Source organism: Corvus cornix, chromosome 4 (genome assembly GCF_000738735.6).
Source record: "Corvus cornix cornix isolate S_Up_H32 chromosome 4, ASM73873v5, whole genome shotgun sequence".
NCBI lineage: Eukaryota > Metazoa > Chordata > Aves > Passeriformes > Corvidae > Corvus > Corvus cornix.
In genome coordinates, this window is record NC_046334.1 from 57,343,121 (window position 1) to 57,364,399 (window position 21,279).

At 38.0% G+C, this 21,279-nt stretch overlaps 1 protein-coding gene across 8 annotated transcripts in view; it reads left to right on the forward strand.

Annotated features, from left to right (window-relative positions):
• LCORL (ligand dependent nuclear receptor corepressor like) overlaps nucleotides 1–21,279 on the forward strand; it is an 84,861-nt gene that overhangs the window by 1,403 nt on the left and 62,179 nt on the right. The gene's annotated exons all lie outside the window — the stretch shown is intronic.

Sequence of the window (21,279 nt, forward strand, 5' to 3'; positions counted from 1 at the left end):
TGCCCCAATAACACCTGTAAACACCTGTTATAACACCTGTGTATATGTTAACATGCCTGTGTATGCTTGCACTGTCTTTTTAGCTCTCCAAGTGATAGTATTGTTTAGAAAACAGTGTTTGTGTATTTCTGTACACTACTGCCCTATATAATGCTTCTAATAGAAATGCAGTTTAATTAGAATATATAGGAGAGCCAGTTTATTGATATAGATGCTGTGATAAGGTGTTAAATCTGAGAATGGATATCTCTCACAAGTGTCACTTTCTGTGGTTGCCTTTTATCTAATGGCATTTCACTTAAAAATTTAAACTAAAATCCTAAAAGTCTGAAGGGACATTCGGGTGGTCATTGCATACTGCCAGATGTGTTTGGGAAACTGCACAGCACAACCCACACTGAGAAGGAGTGTAAAGAAATACCAAAGGTTGAGCCCTCTGCTGGGCAGATCTCCTGGGTTAAGGGAACTTCTTCAGAGTTGCCTTTTGGGTTGCTATCGGAGAGTGAAATATTATAGTTCATGACTTAAACATTTTCATGAAGGACTTTTGCCTGTTATAGCAAAACTGTATTACAAAAGCTGCAGAGAAGGCTACTCCACCGTGAATGGGGCTCTGACTGAGACCCTGGACTGCTCTCTGATCCTGTCACTGAGAATTGCGAAGTGCAAAACTGTCACATAATTACTTACATTTTACACTGATTGCACTGTGGTGGTGCTTCACATTCAGCTTTCTCTTATTTGGAATAAAAGTTTAGGGTATGATTTCTTTGTATGTTCATGATGTAAAATTCAGTTACTAGAAAGGAGCCCTGAAATTGTTGGCAACTGCTAAGGAGAAGGGACATAGGTTATGGTTTAATAGTTAGTCAAGAGCTATCTCGGTTAAGAACTGTTACCTGGCATGCCTGTTGAGCAGCCCTTATCAGAGAGAGAGTGTAAACAAAGTGTCAAGAAAGTGAGTAGTCAGGATAATGGAGGCACAGTACGCTTAACAGGTTTGGGCTGGGGATTTTTTTGTGTGTGGGTTTTTTTTCCCTTTACTCCTTTGAAATTCTGTTGCATTAAGTTCTGTAAAATAATCTCCTACAATAGCTCAAAATAACTTCTAAAGTAAAAATGGTTCATTGTTCTCACTTGCCAAAGTATTCCTAAGGATTTGAAGAGTCTAACAAGGTTAGTATTAACTGGAAGGTCTGAACAATGGCTGGGTTGATTGCTGAAATGGCAACATGGTGGAGGAAGGAGTGGTGAGTATGACGGATTTGGCACTCTTCTCAAGAATCATGTGCTTGTAGTAAAGGAAGAAAAACAGTATGGTAAGGCGGTAGTCCCCCAGTTCTTGAACTAGCATACTGTAAATCCTAACAAACAAAAAACCTGCCACCACCAACAGATTGCTCTACCCTTAAAATTCTTCAAAATGAAAAAAAAATATTGAAAGGTGATATGGTTCTGTGGACTACTATCTTTCGTGAGGCATTATATTCAGAGAACAGAGTAAGAAAGCACAGACTCCTTTAACAATGTTTCTGCTAAACTTTTTGGATGAGCAACTTTATTTTGATGTTTTGTGTCATTTACTGTATCAATACTAAATTTGGTATTGGCATTTCTGTAGTATAATTAATTGAGCACTTTGAAATAATTTCTCTGTCAAGGATTCCTCATCTACTTTCTTTATAGAAGTGGTAAACTGAACAAGAGATAACACCTCCAAGACAGTGACAGGCTCAGGGTGGACAGTGTTCATATTTACAACAGTGAGACTGAAATAATATTCCCTGGAGGGCTAATGATGGTTAGGGGCCTGTGCTCAAAGGGCTGAGTTGCCAGATTGTTCATTGGTCAAAACCTGGTTGTAGACTTAACTCTAAAACCCATGCATACATGTAAAAGCTTGGGTTTTGCCAGCCTAATATGTTAACTTGTGATCTGTGGAATATGATTTAAAGTCTTGTGTTAAAATACTCAAACACTAAGAGAATTTGAAAAGAAAAACAGTGAGAAACTTTCACTGACATTACTGAAAGTTTATTTGGTATCTAAACATCCTTGAAGGTACAAAAGACTCCACATGGTAAATGAATGGAATATATTAACAGAAATTTGAAATAGGTGTTCAGTACGAAATGTCTGTTCAGGTGGAAATCTTCGTGTGTGTTGTGTTGAGCACTAACATTCCTAAAATGCTTAGGCTTGTGCTTATTGGATGCTCCTAACTCTTGCATGACTCAATCAGAGTTCAAAACTAGATGCTCTTAAAAGGCATCTGGAGGTCTCAATTCTGTTGGTGTCCTTACAGCTGTGTAGTACATGCTAACAAATACTGCGCATAGCAGTGCTCACTGGTATGTTTTGTCCTAGGTACAGTCTTTGTGACATAATTAACACAAAATACCCTAATTCTAAATTGTGTATTTATAGAAAAGTGACAGAAAGCTCAGAGTTGAAGTACCTGACTTAGCCAATAACCGAGTTCTGTGGTGGTTTAAATTGCAAGGTATTTTATAGAGGTGAATATCAGAAGGGTTAAAAATTGCTCTCTGGTGCTCTTTGATTAAAACTCTGTAATGTGAATTGATTAATTCTATTCCATCAGATTGAGAGGCTTTGACACTATGGAGCTATAAGTCTAGCTTTGTGATCAGCCTTAAGAAACAGGATTTTTGCAGGTTTCTTCAAGCAGTAATTGATCCCACTGCCCGATTTCATTTGAACTTCATAGATAGAGTGTTGGCAAGTACTTTGAGTTCCCATTACTTTCATGAATAGGCACTGAGTAGAAACCAAGTAGTTGCTGGGATGCAAGAAAGCTTCAAGCACAAGGTCAGGCTTTTTGCTATGTTATCACAGTAACCTGTGGGTGAGGTTTGGAGCAGTAACATGAGGCTTTTTAATGGAAAGTGCCAGGTAGCTCCAACCATGGATGTTGGAATCTTGCTAGGACCCTGCCGTGTGTTGTGAAAATGTAACAGTGTCTAAGTAAAACTTTCATTTTCAGTGAAAGATTAAAATATTATTGCTACTTTTTCAAAAAGAAATACATTGCTATTTGGGGGAAGGGCAGAAGTTTTACTGTTCCTCTGCTGCAGCTCAAGGGCACACATTTGACAGGAAATAGCCTTGGTATTGCTTTCTTATGAAAACTGAAATTTGATCAAAGTGAAAATCCATTTTTGTATGCTTGTGAAATCTAGCATACAAATACTCTTTTACTCTTGTTACATTTTTTCAGACTTTTTTCCTTCAAAACTAGGGTACGGTAGTGTATCTAATTCTGTTTTGTTAGATCTAGACTTTCAAATTTTTTTTTTTTAAAGTATTTGAACTTCTGCTCCAGCTTACTATTTTTGAACAAGCTGTCTCAAAACTGCATTTTTCTAGAAGAGGAATTCCACCCCAAACAAAAGATTTATAGCTGCTTCATTTGTTGGCATCCCCACACTTGTACCACTCCTGCATTAAATACCTCGTATCTTTATTCCCACAATATGCAGCAGTGTTCTCACTTTCCATGTGGCTGTAAGTACTTTGCAGCAGGGTTAGTGTCACCTTTTTTTGTAATACTGCCATGATTGTCAGTGATTTTCTATGGTTACCATAGTAGTAGTGGGAAAACCAGTTATTTTACTACACATCTGTAATGTTCTTGTGTATCTACTAGTGATTGCTATGGTTGCTCAGTGCTATGTTACCTGTCAGGCCACTAACAGACTTCATGCAGTAATGACTTCATTATGATACCTGCTTTGAACTCTTGCTTCCTTGGCACTTCAGTGTCTTTAAACAGCCAACAAGTCTGCTGTGGCCATAGTGCCATCATCCAATACAATGGGCAGTAGTACTGGTGTAAGGTGTTCCTGTGGATCTGTTGCGCTTTGAGCTGTGATGTGAAACCCTTGGAGTGATTCCAGTGTGAAGCAGATCAAGGAAGTAGTCTCAGTGTTACTGCAAATGTTGGAAGAAGAACAGGAGTGAAATCTAGATCAGAATCACAGCACAGGTTCACAGGCAGTTTTTGATGTAATGAGGGAAGATGGTATCGTGTGAGGGAAGAGCTCAAACTGGTATTACAGAGTCAAGTGTGCAGTGGGCATTAGCACTGAGCACTTACTGTGAACCGCAGTTTAAGAATGCAATAAAGTGCCATTTTGCATTGTGAAGTCCCATGGAACTGTTACCAGAATGGAGTAATTGCAATTCTGACTGCATGTTCATGCCTCTTGGATGCTTGCATCAGCATTCACTGGACTCCTGTCTGATCTGCTTTAACTCAGTGTCTGGTCAACTGGCCGTTACGCAGTTGGGGATTTGCAAAAGAAAAAAAAGAATTGATGGGTGCTGCTGCTAGTACAAGGATAGGAATGGGCTTTTGCAACAGAAGCAGCATGGATGATAGCAGAAAGGAACCACTGGATTGGTTTAGCTGACAGGAATGGAACACAGTCCTAAACATACCATCCCAATTTCCCCTGAACAAAACAGGTTAACAAAAGAGCAAAAATGGTCAGTGTGTGTATATAGGTCATTGGAAGTTGCTGTGGTGTATGTACTGCATTAACTCTTTAGAGTGAAATAAGAGAAAACACGTGGGGTTTGTGTTGGATATCTTTGTTTCAGATACGTAGTGTTAAATTGGTTTCTTTTCCATATCTTCTCACAATCCATTTCAACTCATCAGCTTTTCTCTCAGAAAGAAGTAATTGCCCACTGCTGTCATGTGTTTTTGAAGGGCTATCTTATGATTGACTCTTGAGAGAAATTTATGTGGTGAGAACAGTACAAGAAAAGTTAGATTAATGACACCCAGAGACTTAGTTGAAAAGGCAGAGTGAGGAAGTCCTGTGTATTTAGCAGTAGATGCAGTACTAGTTCACTGATCCGTTGTGAACCTGCAATTGTAAGGATCTATGGAGCATAATTTTTATGAAAGACAAAACTGTACCTGCTACATAGACTAATCCATGGATTGTGTGGGATACAAGCAGTGCTTGCTTTGAGTTTTTTGCAGTTGGAACAGAAATGTATTGCTGGGCATGCCAGTAGATATGCATATCTTCAGTAGTGTTGATAAAACCTGTGATTGTTTTTGGTGCTCCCTACGTCTAGATGTATGTGGAATAAGTTCAATTTTTAAGTGTTCCAGGAACTACTGTAATCTTTGTCAGTGTTTCTAGGCATAGCTTGGACTTTCCTAATGTATGTTCTTATAAGGTAGCTGTTTACTTTTTATGTGGCTGATAGAGAGCTGAGAAATTTAAACTCTGATAGTCTTTCTACATTATATGCACTGAGAATTTCCTAAGCTGGGACTTGTGTAAACCAAAACCATGGAGTGCAAATAAAGTCACTGCAACTCCCTCTCATTTCTTCCCTTGATTTGGCATTTAGTAACTGTGCTCTAATGCTTGAGGTTGGTAACTTTCAGGGGATTTTTTTGTTGTTGTTGATGCATAACACGGTATTATTGTTTTTCTTTCTAAACTCACTGTGCCTACCTTCATGATTTATGTTGACTGGTATGAGCATTCATTTATTAAACAGTTCAACAAACTAGACTGTAAAACTAATCTAACTTAACACTAACCTAGAAAACAGGAGGGGAGACGTGGCAGGAGGAAGAAGAGGAAAGAGAAGGTCAGATCTAGTTGAACTTGGATCAGTTTTCTAATCAGGTTTACAATGTATCTGTTTTTTCTCCTGAGTCAAGTGTAAGTAGCTTTACTGGGGAGGACAAGGCTTCTGATTTTTAGCAACTGTTTATTTTAGCAACATCTTTGGGGGTTTGAAGTGAGCTGGAAACTAAGTTGGCTGAAGAATGTCATAACCAATGAGACTGTTGATGAGAGAGAATACAGTACCACTAACAATACGATCTTTCCACTTGTTCTCCCTTTATAGTAGAACTTGTCTGGTGTAACAGTGAACTGCCCTTCTGTTTTAAGTTAGTCTTGGAGGCTTACTGTAAGTTTTTTTGTTGTTGTTGCTCTGGGTTGGTTTTCTGTTAGTTGAGTCTCCTGAACTGTCTTGCTATGTAAGGGAAATAACAATAGGAATGTGTTATGCTGATCAATTTGTCCAATCAGTGTATGCTGTTGAGGAGCTGTATTCCAGCGACTAGCAGATAGCTAGGGCTTGTACTGCCTACAGCTAAAATGGGAAAAATTAGTACCACTTTTCCTTTTCCACCCTTGCTTTTTTTATTTTTCAGCTATATTATATGGGTGCTTTGAGTAGACAGTTACAATGGATCCCTTTTTCTTGAATATGACTCAAGTATCAGGGCTTCAAACAAAGTTGTTATTCTAACCTTTAGAGTTCAGTGTGTTTATGTAGAGTGTAGAGGTCAGGCGGAGCTTTATAGACTTCACTAACTTAAAATTCTTTGTCCCAGTTAGAACCACTGTCTTTTATATTATTCTTGAACCTTGCTCTCTTGAATGTGCTTGGTGGGAACTTTGATAAGATAGGTTGGAACATTAATAGAGGTTGGAACAAAACTGGATTGGTGTGATTCTCATGTATAGTATCAAACTTCTGAAAAGATGACATTCTAAATTCAGCTACCATACTTTAGGGAAAAAACCACAGAACACAAAACCAAACAAAACCGAAATCAGACACAGCCTTGTTTGGGGGTATAAACTTATGTGGTACATCTCTTCTTTTTCCACTGCTAATCTACCACTTTATCCTTCCATTCACTAAAGGCATAAAGGAGCCAGGAAGAAGGGAGGGGAGAGTAGGGAAGATGGATGGTAGTGGCTCATCTGTTTGAGTGTGTAAGGGCGCAGGAGATGTATTGCAAAGAGCAGAGAACTCTGAATCTGCAGAAATGCACTGAGCTGTGGAGGCTGAATTCCTTTTTATGGGGCATGGTCAGCAGCATGTCACTCTGCAGATCAAAGAGCCACGTGTCAGGTGGGTGGTTTTTTTGTTTCCACTTCTGGCATGGTCCAGGTTCCTGTGTAGTATCTTGAGAAGCTGGATTAACCCCTTCTTAGATAAACGTCCTATTCTTGGCAAAATTCTTCTAGCATCTCAGCTACTGCTCTTGTGTTTCGTTCTCAGCATCCATCCAGGCTTGTATTTCCATAACAGCATGTATTGCAAGAGTGTGAGTTGGGTAAATGTCACTAGATGTGATTGGTTTTTTATTTTATTTTTAAGTTTGTTGGTAAATGAGAGCTCACTGAATTTGTGACCTCTTTAACTATGTTCCTCCCTTTCAGTTTCTAACTTAGTAGAGTCCTGACATCCAGTTATGAGATATCCTAGCTTTTGTGGCACCTGGGGTTTGATTACTCATGTTCAAAGTGCTGTTCAGTGGGAAAAATTACTGGTTTTCAGTGTGTTTTATTGTAAAATGTTGCTAGTTTATTTTAAAAATGCTTCATTTTCAGATTTTAAGTATTTATCTTCTCCTTCCACAGTTCCCAGCTTCTTCAAATCATCTTAATTAAAGGCTAGTTAGTTTCACACGTGAATAATAGTTCTCATTGTCATAATTCGACTTTCATGGAATTTTCTAGAATATTTAGCTTTATAAGCTAACTTTAGTGCATTTCTAGTCTGCTGATGCACTAATAAGTCAGAGGGCAGTGTGATTAATCTAGGGTTGAATATGTTCCTGCTTTTCATAACTGTTGTCAAAAAGCTTTGTATATCTTATTTAAAAGTTTTATTTTCCATTCTAAAAGCACTACACCATTTAGTAATGCCAGGTAGAAATACTAGGGGTGTAAAACTGGTGGACATCTTTTGATTAACAATGAATTAGTATTGCCATATATAATGTAGATTATAGAAGACTGCTTTAAAGGAGCCCTGCTTGTGATTGCAGCTGGCAGTTTGGCTCACAGAACAGAGTGTGCCACAGCAAGGTCCAGCTAAATGTGAAGATCTGACTTCACCTAAGTGTAGCTATTAAGCCCCCTAATCTGAAAATGGGGGAGGATTATCAAATGGCTACTGTTTTGTGACCTTACTTCAGATGTAGGTCATTCTGGTGTTAGTCACTGATGAGGGGGAAAAAAAATAGAATCTGTTTGAGTTTTACTGCTGACTTAAACTGTTCTGTGTATGAGCTTGAGTCCTAGCTGTGACAAACTGTTTCAAAAAATTTCAAAAATTATTCAAAATAATGCAGTGATTGTGGAGTTACCTGTGATTCTGGTATATGCTCCTTCAAATTTTTTATTCTTCCTGGACTGTCTCTATCTTTCTCTCCATCCTTCAACTTTCATGAGTAGTATTTAACTGACTAAAAACAAAATTGAAAGTGATACAGTACAATGGCTGTTGGGGAAATACGGTTTATAAACTCATTTTTGCCATTTTGAAAGGTGTCCCTACCCACAGCAGGGGGCTGGAACTAGATAAGCTTTAAGGTCCCAAGTCTTAAAGCCATTCTATGATCCCTATTTACTTGAGAATTTTGCCACCTGTTGTGTGTTCCGCTCTGTTGTGGCTTTTCATGTCAGAGATCTTCCCATGATATTAAGAGAGTTTTAAAGCTTTCCTAAATGAAGTCCTGCCACACCTCTTTCTGTTGATGGCTAAATCTGAGGAATTGTTCAATTATAGTTGTCCTGTGGTCTGTCAGGAAGTGAGATCCTTTGGTCAAAGTAATTTCAACTGTGCAGCTCTTATTGGATTCTTTACAATGTAAAATGTAGCAAGGTAAAACTTTCTTGTAAGGAAATTGTCTTCTTGAGGCTGGACCATCTTCTTCAGCATTGCTTGTTCTTGTCTTCCTTCTTTTTTGTCAGTTCTCTGCCTGTTTTACATGCACAACTCCCCACAGGCTTGACAAAGTTTTGTCTTGAGATGCCAATTTGTGTTCAAATTGGTTAAACTGTGACAGCACATCTGTCCTAACTCTAACTGATGTATATGCCATAAGCACTTAATACCAGTCTGCTATAATGGTGTCCAAAAACGTGCACTCCTATTTCATGTCACCATTCCCTCGCAGCTGTCTAAGGACCTCAGAAGAATGTGAGGTAGCTCTTGATTTTTGGGCTTTCTCTTTTTTCTTATGTGCCTTACTGCAGTTTGCTTTAATCCCTTACTGCTTTTTAAACAGCAACAACAAACCCTTCCTTAAACCGATACTGGCCTTGCTTTTGAAATGCCAGATGTTATACCTTCTCAGAAAGAATTTCTTCAACAAGACCATCAGACTGGTTAGGATATATTGGAAAGTACCTTTGTTTCCCATCTGCATCCTTGTCAAAGTCTACTGACTCCTGAACAAATGGGTTTTAGCCTAGTGAAATAGGATTTAATAAGAAATGGTCCATTTGGAACCTGTGGTGTTGGTTCTTATCTTGAAATGTTGAAAGTGCCCAGAGGGCTCTGAGTTTAGTGCTGATGTGAAAAACTGCACTTCAGCACCGACCCTAGATCAACTTTTATACATACCCCTCAGAAGAAATGGTGGATGAGTCCTGGATACTTAGTACCTTGGTATGTCACTTGTACAGAACAGAGTGTTTTCTTAAAGCTAGAGCTTCTCTGCAAAACATAAAGAGTTTCTTTACTGGAGAATTCACATCAGAGATAAACTGCTTAGTAAATCCTAAAATACCAGAGTTTCTGAGGAAGGATTTGTCTGTAAAGCAGTCATGTCTAAATTACTGTTGTCATCTCTGGCAAGCACTCTTTGTCCCACAAACCTTCAAAGGATGAACTGAAAATTTAATACATCATGGATTTCTCATTTAGGTAGTCAATGCTTTCTGCAGTTACACTGTAGGAGAAAAAGCTGTGAGAGAAGCACTCTGTAGTGTGACCTGAGGAAACTTGCATGATGAGTTTAGGTTATTGAAGTCTGTGATATTACTTGCTGCATGTGTCTGTTAATTGGTGACTTTAGGAATACTTGTCCAGTGGTTCAGGAAGGGGTTTTGCTGGCCCATACCTGGCTTTATAAGGCCTTTACTCCAGGTTATTACATACAGTAGTAGTTTGATGGCTGCTACTTGATGTAACTTGAAGTAATTTCCTGCTCTTTCATATTGTCTGAGGAGATCCTGACATCTTTTTGGACTGAGGAATCACATCACTTGCCTTGTCTGCCTCATTTAGCCACCAGCATCATAAACTACAGAGCCAAAACAGCCTCTTCTGCGGTTGTCTGTGGGAGTACTTAACTTGGTAGTGATTTGGATGGTGTATTTGAAGAGCTTTTAACTCTCCTTTGCTCTGTGTGGTGCTGCACTTCTCCACCTGCCCTTAACTGACCTGATTAAGTGGCATTCAGGCCAGTTGCAAACTGGATACTCGACAGCTTCATGTGTTCTGCATCTCAAGTGGCAACCAGGCATTTTATCCTCTTTCGTTCTCAACCTTTCTGATAAGTAATAAATGCTGTTTTGCTCTTTGTGTGAGAGATATGAGTGATCTTGACCTATGAGACTGATTTGAGAAATTTGGTACCAGATAAGTAACTTTATACGAAGTTTTCCAGAATGCTGAAACTGAGATTTATGTGGTTCCTGCAGAAGTTTCCCTCTTGCTGGAAATACAGACTGTAATCACACCTTTCATTTAAGAAATACTATAAATGTATTCTTGACCTTGCAATTCACTTGGCTTCTCTAAGTGGTTGCAGTTGTCTTTCCAAATTGTTTCATTAAGAGGGAAAAGTACTCTACTTATAGATCAGCTCAAAGTACTGAAGTTTCCTATTTTGTCTTGCGTGAGACTTACGGGAAGCAATGGGTTTTGACTCTCTTGGGTCAAACAAACTCACTAAACTGTGAATGGAATAATGAACTCTGCTAAAGATTCTACCTTTTCTATTTATCTTATAATTTATGGTTCTTATGGAGAAAAAGAAGTGAACCCCAAAACAACTGATTCAAATACTTTTTTTTTTTAGCTGCTTGATCTTAGTGCAGAATTTGTGCTGAATTGTTTAAGGGGTAAAACAGGGGCATCAACTTTTTTCTTTTTTTGCATTGTATTAAGTGAAGAGGTATCTCTTTGCTTTTAAAGCAGACTAACAAATTTAGAAGTGAGAATCACTGTCTGTGGAAATAATGAATGTTTGCTTTTGCTGAGGAAGAGACAGTGCTGGAATACAGAAGGAACAGAGTGTTTCTGAGTCAGGGGAGGTACTGTTTAAACCCATCTGCCTTGTGTAAGAGCTTTTGTCTGTTCCCCACATGATTCAGGTATTCAGAATCTTGCCCCTAGGTACTTAAAAAATGTATCTGGTTTTCCTTTGTGGTGTTCTACTCCCTGCTCCCCAACTGAGGTTGGACAGTTGTTAGTGATGTGAGCTTTGTAGAGTCAAATCAGAAATTCAACTGTTAGAAAAATCTTCCAGTAAATTCTCAGATCTAGTCTATGGTTGAATTTGAGTGCTATATGAATTATGTTCCACTGCAGATAGGTTCAAGTCCTGCACTTTGAAGCTTACCATTTTTACTTTATCTTGTGCCATTTAATGATTGGGAGGAAGTTTATCAAAAGTGTTTACAGATGCATTCTAATTGCTTTAAAAAAAACTAGACAAAAAGAAACCCAAACACACCTGCTTAATCTTTGAATTGTGTCAAATATTAGATGCAAATCCCAGAGACTGACTTTTTCCTATTCTCTTCTTATGTGACACCTTTTATCTGATGAGAGTGCCTAATGTGAAGCTAAAATTTGAGTTGAAAGTATTTGTTTCTATATTTCTGCTTTTCTAATCTCCATGGGGAAATGAAGGGATTCAGCCTTCTTAATCAAAACTTAAACAATTGGAAACTTTTGTCTGTTCATTTCAGTATATTCTGCACGTTCAACAGATGTTGACTTAAACGATGCAGATTCCAGGTTGGTTGTCCATGGCCTGTAAGCTGGGATACCCCGCCTACCTGCCTTGAGCAATGTCATCTTTTCTTTTATTCACTGAGCATGTTTGAGAACTGGTTTGAAATCACTGTTTAGCTGACTTCTTTCAATCTAACTGGAGCATCTGAGCCACTAGCGATTTTAACCTTGAGTACCAGAAAATATCTTTTAGAGGAAATAGGCATAGTTAAAAATTTTTATTTGAAGTGAAGTTTTTAAATAGATAAAAGTCTATTTCTTGTTAACATGTTGCTAGCTCTAAATTTTGTCTAATTTGCAAAGCCACATTCTGGCTGGATTAAAAAATGATGGCTGTTAGAGGAGCTTTTGGGGGATTTTGTCGATTTGTTTTTTTAAAACTAGGTATTTGTAAAAATAAGCTGTAAATTAAAAGGTGAAAATACATGGTGTAGATATTATAAAATGCAGAAAAAGTAATTAACTACTGTTAAAAAGGTATGTTCCACTCATTTCATGCTAACATTTTGGTATTTCTAGGATTATTGAAATGTTCTTTAATAATCTGGTTTCAGCATTTGTGTTAATGATATGTTTGAAAATAAATATTTTGAAGAATGCAACACTGAGATTTATAGAGTTGATAGTTCACTTAATATTTTATAGTTTGGTATCTTGATACAAGATGCCTTCTGGAGCTTCAGCAGGTGAGAAAAGCATCAATTGATTTCAGTGGAGTCTAGTTGTAGGATTTCAGTCAACTTCAAACTTTTTAAATAATAAAAATCAATAGTTTCTCAATCACAAATAGTTTCTGAATAGGAGGAAGATGGATCTGCTGGGACAGAAGAATGACTTTTCTCCAGTTCATAATTTCAAAGCTGTTTGTGGGGAATAGGTTTTTTGAGTGACACAGAAATTATGATTGAAAAGAAACCTGAAAATTCCTTTGAAACTGATTCTCTTCTGAAATTCCTCTTCCTTGTAAAACTTAGTGTCAGGCATCAGTTTCATGGAATGCTCTGAAGGCTTGTAACTTCTTTCGCTTGCAGTAGACACATGGTGTAATACAGAATCCTAAACTTCAGTTTCTCAAAAGCCCATCAGGCTAGGAATGGGTTTTTTTGTTTGGTTTTTTTTTTTGTTTTTTGGTTTTTTTTGGCTCAGTGAACTGGTGTTTTCTGGTAACTGTTTTTTTCCTAACAGTTTTTCTTAGCAGAAAGCCCAATGTTCTTTGATTCTGATAATCCAGGAAGTGTGCAAGACCTGTTTATTTGTTAGTTGACTCCTAGATTTTCTCCCAGATGCTGGTTCGCTGTGTGATACTGCATAATAGTAAAACAATGTTGTGACCTATTCATTGTTAAAGACTCACTGTGGACTTGACTTTTCTGTGGTTTAGTGAACATCTGACTAGGCCTTCATGTAGAAAAGAATTTGTCTAACGATTGTAAACTTGTTAGGTAAAATAGCCAAACTTTTTAACCCTCTTGTAAATCTTAAAATGATGATTAAGAAACAATCACATGCTTTAGGCACATGGTTTTCTGAAAGTGACGGTTGTTTCTGTGTCTTACTCTTGGGCATTATTTTCCTCATGTTGTAAAACACTTAAACTGATACCAAATGAGGACGTCATGAGCATTTTTCCAAGCTGGATGTCATCTTATTTTACTGTGACTTCCTCCCTCTGAATTTCCTTCTCTAAGGATACAAGATATAAACTGGTCAAATTATTGCCAGCACTGTTCTGAGTAACAGTTGGTATCTATCTAGCTCTGATGTAGAGACTTGGAAAAAGAAAGGCAGCAGGGTAAGCGTCAGAGTCTGAAGAACACCAATATTCATACCAATTCCATATTTAAATGTCCCAGTGCAGCAGCTGGGATTAGATTACTGTTCAAACAGAGTTTTTAGCGAGAACAGAAATGAAGTTTTAGCAACTGTCACTGGGGTAGCATTTTTTTCTCTCCCTATCCACAGAGCAGTATAGTCACTTCTGAAGTGTCTTCCTTATGCCTTTTAAATCCTGAATAACACAAGTCTCTCAGAATATCTGGCTACTACATTAGAAATTAAATCTACTTTTAATTTTGGCAATGTCTGGAAGGTACAGTAAGAGGTGTCATGTTGAGCTCGCCGGTTTACAAGTCTGCAAAGACACATTGGCATAGAAGATTACTTTGGAGAATGGAGATGCTTCCCTTTCTATTGAACCTCATTTTTCTTGCTGTAATTTATAAATACCTGAACTCAGAGTTGATGCTCATTGCAGTCTTTTTTTAACCTACAAAACTTCCCCCTCCCACCCCCATTGGCTGCCACCCTTTTCTTTAAAACTGTGAACAACTGGGGGGGGAGGCATGACATTTCCTCTTTTTGTTCTGCCTCTGAAGTATGGCCAATATCAGTCTCCCTCTTTGTATTTCGCTTAATGTTTGTAACTGCTTAATGTTATAGCTAGTTCTTTTGATGTACATAATATTTTTCTAAAACTGTATTTCATCACTGTCTTCATCCCTGCAGTAAAGCACAGCATAGAGAGCTGAAACCAAGGTTTTTTATCCTAAGTGAAAAGTAAGCAGTTAAAACTGAAATTGTTCTGTAGTCTCACTTCAAGCTTTGGTCACCCTGTCTTGTTGGCAGCAGCAGTGTCCTCAGCTGCATTAGTTCTTGGAGTCAAGATTTGCAGAGAAGGAAGAGCATCATTTTAGCTATGGTTTGGAATTTGTATTGGAGTCTAAATAGAGGATTTCCTCCCTTTCATTTTGGAATCTCTGGTATGTTGGTTCCTGTTTGCTCAGGGAACTGAATCAATATGGTAAAGAAAATGAGTGTTTTAAGTGAAATGTTTAGAACTTTCTATTATAAGAGAACTTTTTTAGTGCTGTAAGCAAGAAATGGCTTCAATCTAGACAACATATTCAACAGAAGCCCCCTCCCTGCTCCATTCCTATGCAAAAGCTGTCCTAAATTAAGTCTCAAGAGTTTTTCCGCAAGAAAAATGGGTTGCTTTTTACCTGATAATCTGGCCAACACTTTATCAAATAAAGTATTTTAAGAATAGATATTCTATAGTGACATTACAAACAGGAAAAATAAAACGTTTGAATAAAGATATAATAACTTTTGCTTTTGTTGTCATACTTTGTGTCTTGAGTATTCTGTCTAGGAAGTTACTTCATTGTTTTTTGTATAAGTGGCAAAAAGGTGATTGGGTGCTAGATTACTGGTTTGTGTGTTTGTATTTTTGGGGATTTTTTTTTTCCTTTTTTTTTTTTTTTTTTTTTTTTTTTAGCTCAGTGCTTCAGTTGTTTCATACCAAAGTCAGTCCTTTCCAGATTGTAGTAGTGGATTTAAAAGCAAGTATATAAGTAGAACCAAACCAAAACAAGCTACCATCAACAGCAAAAAACCCATGACTTTGAGATTTATGTCAATATATAAACAAGACTAAAATTATTAATCCATCTATGGTTGGGGGGGCAGTGGACAAAGAGGACAGCTGCTGACCTGTGGAAGGAAGGGAGAGGCAAAAGAAACGACCACAGATGTTAATGCTTAATTTAAGTTTCTCTGTTAAACATACTGCTCCACCTCTATAAAATATTAAAATAACTGTCTTCTCTACAGAATATTCTCCTTTAACAAGTTGTAAGGGAGTTGCTGCTTATATCCTAATGGTGGGAGAAAGGTAACTAGGTATAATTAAAAGATGGATGTAATTATTTTATGTTTTTCCAAAATTCTGAATTAGTGCTACAGAAAGATCATAAAATATTTTCTAAATAATTGAGAGTGGTCTGATACATCAAAGGAAGTTGGTGATGGCTGAGTAATAAACACATGTTCTTAAGGGGTTTGAGTTTCTGATGTAATTAATTTTATTTTCCTGTCAGTTGGATGCAAAAAAAAATGCAGAAGTTTGGAGCAGATAACCATTTTTCAGGTAAACCAGTTCTCTTCTGTAGTGGCAAATAATGGTGGACAACAGAGTGCAAGCTGCACCTGGAAAATACAGGTGTGTACTTCAGAAGGCTGTAAGTTAACATGATTAGAAACTAAAAGATGACTGAACACGAGCTCCAAGTAACTGTCCTGTGAAAGGGATAACTTGTAAGAAAGGCAGATGACTTCTTCCTTTTTAAGTAAGCCGAAACAAAGTACTGCTTCCTACTCTTGCACCTGTATTAATGATAAGTAATATTTATTAATAAATATTGAAGCACTATTGAGAGAGAATGAAGAAAAGCAGAAGTTTTTCTTTCAGGGAAACTGCAACAGGTGCTTTGTCTACCTGGGGTACTTTTTAAAAAACCAAAAATTAAAGGGCTGTTCTAGTACTTGATGAAACTAATGAAGCTGAATTCTGTCTGTGGTATGATTGTTTTAATCCAAGGTAGCTGTCTTAGTAATGCAAGCCACAAAACTTCCCCCAGATATACTCCTGTACTGGGCCAAGCTAAATAATGCGGTCATGAAAATGTACAGAATAGGGAGAAGGATAAATGAAGTTTTTTATTTAGATATAGTACTTTTTTGAATTACATGCTGTTTTCAAAAGGAATTGCTTTTCAGGTGAGTGAAACAGGGCAAAGTAACAAGGATAGTGGGGTGAAATCTAAGCCATTTTTCTCATGGTAATGTCAGTTAATGTCAGTGAATTTCAGCTCAGAACTGTGTGTTTGTGTGTTATACCTTGGCATGAAGCTACTGCTACTTAAATAAAAGTGTGTGGGGTGTAGGGGGCAGGTAATGGGGAACGTTGGCCTGTAGGCTGGGGCATAAGCCAGTGTGCAGGATCTGTCTTTTGGTCCTTACTTGTCCAGAATTTCTTTCCAATGTGATTTTAGATTCTGAGACTCCTCATACAAGTTATGTAATAGTCCTCATAGATTAAGAAATACCAACTCAAAATATAGGTTGTATGACTTCAGAATGGAAACAGAATTTATATTACAACTAGATAAGTGTTCAGAGGCAGATGCAGAAACGGGAATTGAACTCTTGAGTTGTTATCAACAACTGGGTTAAGTAATAGTAGCTATTACCACATCAAAAAATAAAAAAAGGTAGTTTAATTTTAATGCTGTGTCTGGCAGTACAGTGCCGAATCTCATTAAATGTAATCTTATTCTTTGGATTTTCCTAATTACATTTTAAAGACCATTTATTAAATTTTGCAGCCTTTTAAGAATTGAAATCAGCAGTTCTGAACCTACTTTCACATTAGTTTTGAACATTAATGGGCTAAACTCCACACTGCTTAAAATGTGCGATTTTTTTTTTTTCAACTTTTGTTTTTTCTGTTGAGAATATTAGATTCAAAAAACAAGGATACATGAATCTTCCTCGCTGATGCTTGTTGCTTAACAGGATCTTAAATAGGAGTAGGGATGAGGCCTGATTTTATGTAAGAAGCTAAATAACAAGTGTTTTGGACTTCAGTAAAACAACTTGAACATAATTCAGATGTGACTCTTGGTGTATAGTAAGCCACAAAGTGAAGGGTGATAGAAGTTAACTTTTAGGAACACAGAAGTTGTGAAGATTTTAACATACATTTCTGCTAACTTTCCTAGGTGGGTTAGCACAATTGTGTTTTACAGAGCCTCAAGGTTCTTTTTTTCCTGCAAAGAGTCCAGAGGCCATAGTGCTTAAAGCCAAAAGTCTCATTTCATTGTAGTAAAAATATACATGCATGCCTTGTCCTTCGAAGCAGTGTGCCAACAGTCTTACCCTGTGCCTAACTGATGATATGCTGGAAAAAAAGGGAGGAAGCAGAACTTAATTGGCATGCACCCAGAGTCTTCCAAATTCCTTAACCCATAGAGGAACTTAGAGAGGATAACAGGACCTCATCTAAAGGGTAACCTTTCACATTAAGACGAAAAATAGACCAGTAACTATGAATCAGATGAGCAATCTTGATAAGCATCTCCCTCTTTCATTTAAATTTTTTTCTATCCCTGTAAGGAGCATTCATCTACTGTTTCTTCTATGCATCCAGAGGTACAAATAAAACAGTCTCTATGGCTTGGAAAAATAGCAAACCAAAAGTGAATTTATTTAGAAGCATTTTCACTTTTATCTTTGAGCAGATGAACTGATAAAAAGCTTGTACTTTCCTAAACTGGAAACAGCTGCAGCAGATCAGAGGAGGGGAGAGCAAGTGTAAGCATAAGGTTTTTTTAAAGGTGGCTTATTTTGGGGTTATTGGTATGATGACAGTTTGTATTACAGTGTTTTTACTAGGATTTTCCTTTAACGTTGTTGGAGCTTTGTCCTTATTTCAAACACAGTGTCTAACAGCATGGTACCTGGTTACATGGATTCCCAATTATCCTGTTACAAGTGCCTGCATATGCCCCTTGCATCAGTTGTAATTATTATAGTTTGTAGGAGTCTTGTGAGGTACTGCTTGGGATTTACTATTGTTGTGTTCTAGCACTGAGTAAACAACAAATCAAAAGTGCTTTGTGTAAATTTTTTAACTAAAAATGATTAAATTTTAGTAAAATATCCCAAATACAGTAGGCTTAAAAAAAAAAAAAAAGCCTTGTAGCTAAAGGCCTAGAATTGGATTACTTCTTAAACATAAACAAGAAAAGGGGAAAAGAAAAAAGATTAGTAAAGGAACAAAGAGTCAAAGGGGAAAGGAAATGCATCACTTTTATGAAATGGACTTTCAATTGAAAAGAACATACAAATACAGGAGTTAATATGGCCATATACAAGAATAGGGGAATCAAGAAATTAATATGATGCGGAGTGTACCAAACCTATCAAAAACTTTTTAATACAGCCTGTGCATATATTGCTGTTCCCTTTCCCAACAGGAGAGTAAATACTGCTTCCATCTTCAGACCCACCAAGTGTTTCATTTGAAAGCAGTAGTCAGATGTCAGCTTCCATTTATTACATGATATTTATTCTTTTTTTGGCTGTTCTTCTAACACATAGTCTGAGTCATTCATATTTTTGGAAAACATACTTGCAGTCTCCCCTCACTTAGAGGATGTAGGGAGGGAAGGAGGAGATGGGCAGTTTGAGAAGGTGATGAGTTCAACTCCGAGGCTAAAGTAATTATTTTCTCTCAGAAACATTATGGAGATAAAAGCTTTTGGAAAAACAATACCCAATGTATATCTGTACCTGTCTGACCTCAATTTATATTGTATAACTGTTCAATTACTATATCTTTCCAAAATTAACCTAGACCAACTTTGCATTAAAATTTCTGTAAATCTTCACCTCATAATTTTCTCTAGGCTTAGTGCAACATAGGCTATCCATTGCTTCCAGGGTGACAGGGACCATGTGGCTATTTACGAGATTCTGAATAGAAGAGGCTTTTATAATGGACAGCCATGCTGCTGCTGGTGAGGAGTAGGATGAAGAAAGGGTATATCTGGTCATGAGTCCTTGTACATTCCTGGAGTACCTCTAAGTGTGTATAAGGCATGACGTGTTGGAAGCTTCCATGGACTGTATCCATTTAATTATTACACTTTTTATTCATGACAAAGAATTTTACAGCCTGCACTGTTCATATGTAGCAGCTCTCTAATGTGTAGATTGGCTTTAAGATGTCTCAGACACTAAGTAGTTTACAGTGATAAAACATTACGGAAAACTTTGATTTAAGTTTTGTGAGCAGCTGAAAGGTACCTTCTCTTTAAGAAGATTTAAATAAAAAGTTGTGAAGACAGTCTAAAGACTTCCTTTGGACCCAATAATCCTGGTTTAAATCTGAGTAAACTTGTAGAGACTCTTAAAATAACATAGGAATTCACAAAGTATAATTTTAATTGTGCAGTAATTGCTCTTCACCTTGCAATTTCTTTGACTTATAAAACAGTAGCATAACTCAATAAAAACCTTGCCATAGACCCTTGGCCCGTATAAGACTTTCTGGTTTAGACAAGACAGTACAGCATCCTACTTCTAGTTCCACTGCGCTCCCCCCATCTTGAGGGAGGGATGTAAAGCCCACAGAAAATTACTCAGCTACTTAAGTTCCTCACTTTCCTTGGGATCTTGCATTCCATCTCATGGCTGCTGTGGCCAAGACCACTGTTAACTGTCACATCACTGATTAACTCTTTCTTAATGATAAGTAGCAACTAGATAGTGACTCCTCTATTGAGCTTGTCCACCACCTCAGGCAGGTCTGTCCTCCAGACACCACAGAATCTCCTGGGTTGCTTGTGCACTGGCATGTTGCATTTCTAGCATGTGTCTTGGTGATTGTGCAGCCTTTTTTCTCTTCCTTCTTTTTTTCTCTTCCTGGTGGTGGTGGTTTTTTGGGTTGGGGTTGTTTTTTTTTTTGAAAACTTCATCTACTAACCCTTGATTGGCAGTCTGTATAGTCTGTAACAGATGTTCACTATGATGTTCACCTGGTTGAATCCTGACTTGTAGATTTTCAACTGTCCTGTAGCCCATTCCACACTAAGGCTCCATTTGTTTAAGTTAAAAATCTAAGCACTGTCCTTGACTTTCTCACTTCCGCTTTCTTAAAAGCCAGTATCCATCCAGTGCAGTTGTGCAGTTGTGTGAACTCTCACCAGTAAGATTGCTACGTGCTCTGGTTTATAATCCCTGGTGCTTGCTTCCTGTGCTGAATGCATTCATATACAGCTGCTTAAGGTGTGTCCCTGCTTATGCCACTTGTTCGGGGGGACTGTAAGGTCCTTGTGTGCATTTACCCTCTCTGCCATTCTCTTCCTTTCTAGGCTTCAGTCTCCACTTTCCTGACAAAGCTAGTTTGAAGAGCTCATTGTGAGGCAAGCCCATTGGCAGAGATGATTTGCATTACCAAATAGATCCTGTCTTTCTCAAGCACTCTGTTTCTCAAAGGATCTTAATGTTGTGAGAGCTGATGTCCTGCCTGCAGCCATGTAGTCAGATGTTGATCCCACAGGATGTTTGTTTGCCCTAGGAAAGCCTTCGCCCTGGATCAGCACCTGGGCTCTGTTATTTGTTACATTGACACATGGTGTCGTTCACCATTGCCGCTGTGCTCCTGTAGTTAGCTCTGGTCTGCTGAAGATCACTTTTGGCAGCATCGTTGTGGCCAGGTAGGTGCACAGTAGATGATATTTACAATGGCCAGATGAGCCGTAAGAGTTCCACTGCAACATTCTGGGTTTGGGGCAGAGGCAAACAGCTGAACTTTTAAGACAGCCAGTCTAGCTGCTGGAGAGAAGCCCCATGGGAGTCTGCAGTTACTGTCACCTGTTGCTTCCTTTTGGTGGCCTTGTCTGTGACCCATGGGTCAGGCTTATATGCCAAACCTGATAGATCTTGTTTCTGGGCTGTATGCCTTTTTGGTACCCGAATAGCTACCGATGGAAAAAGAGAGCCCCCTTCCTGTTGCTGGAGGTCACGGCTTCAGCCTCCCTGCTCATGGGAGTTCCTGTCCCATCCCAGCCCTGAGTGCCAAAAGCAGTAGAGTTGGTGGGG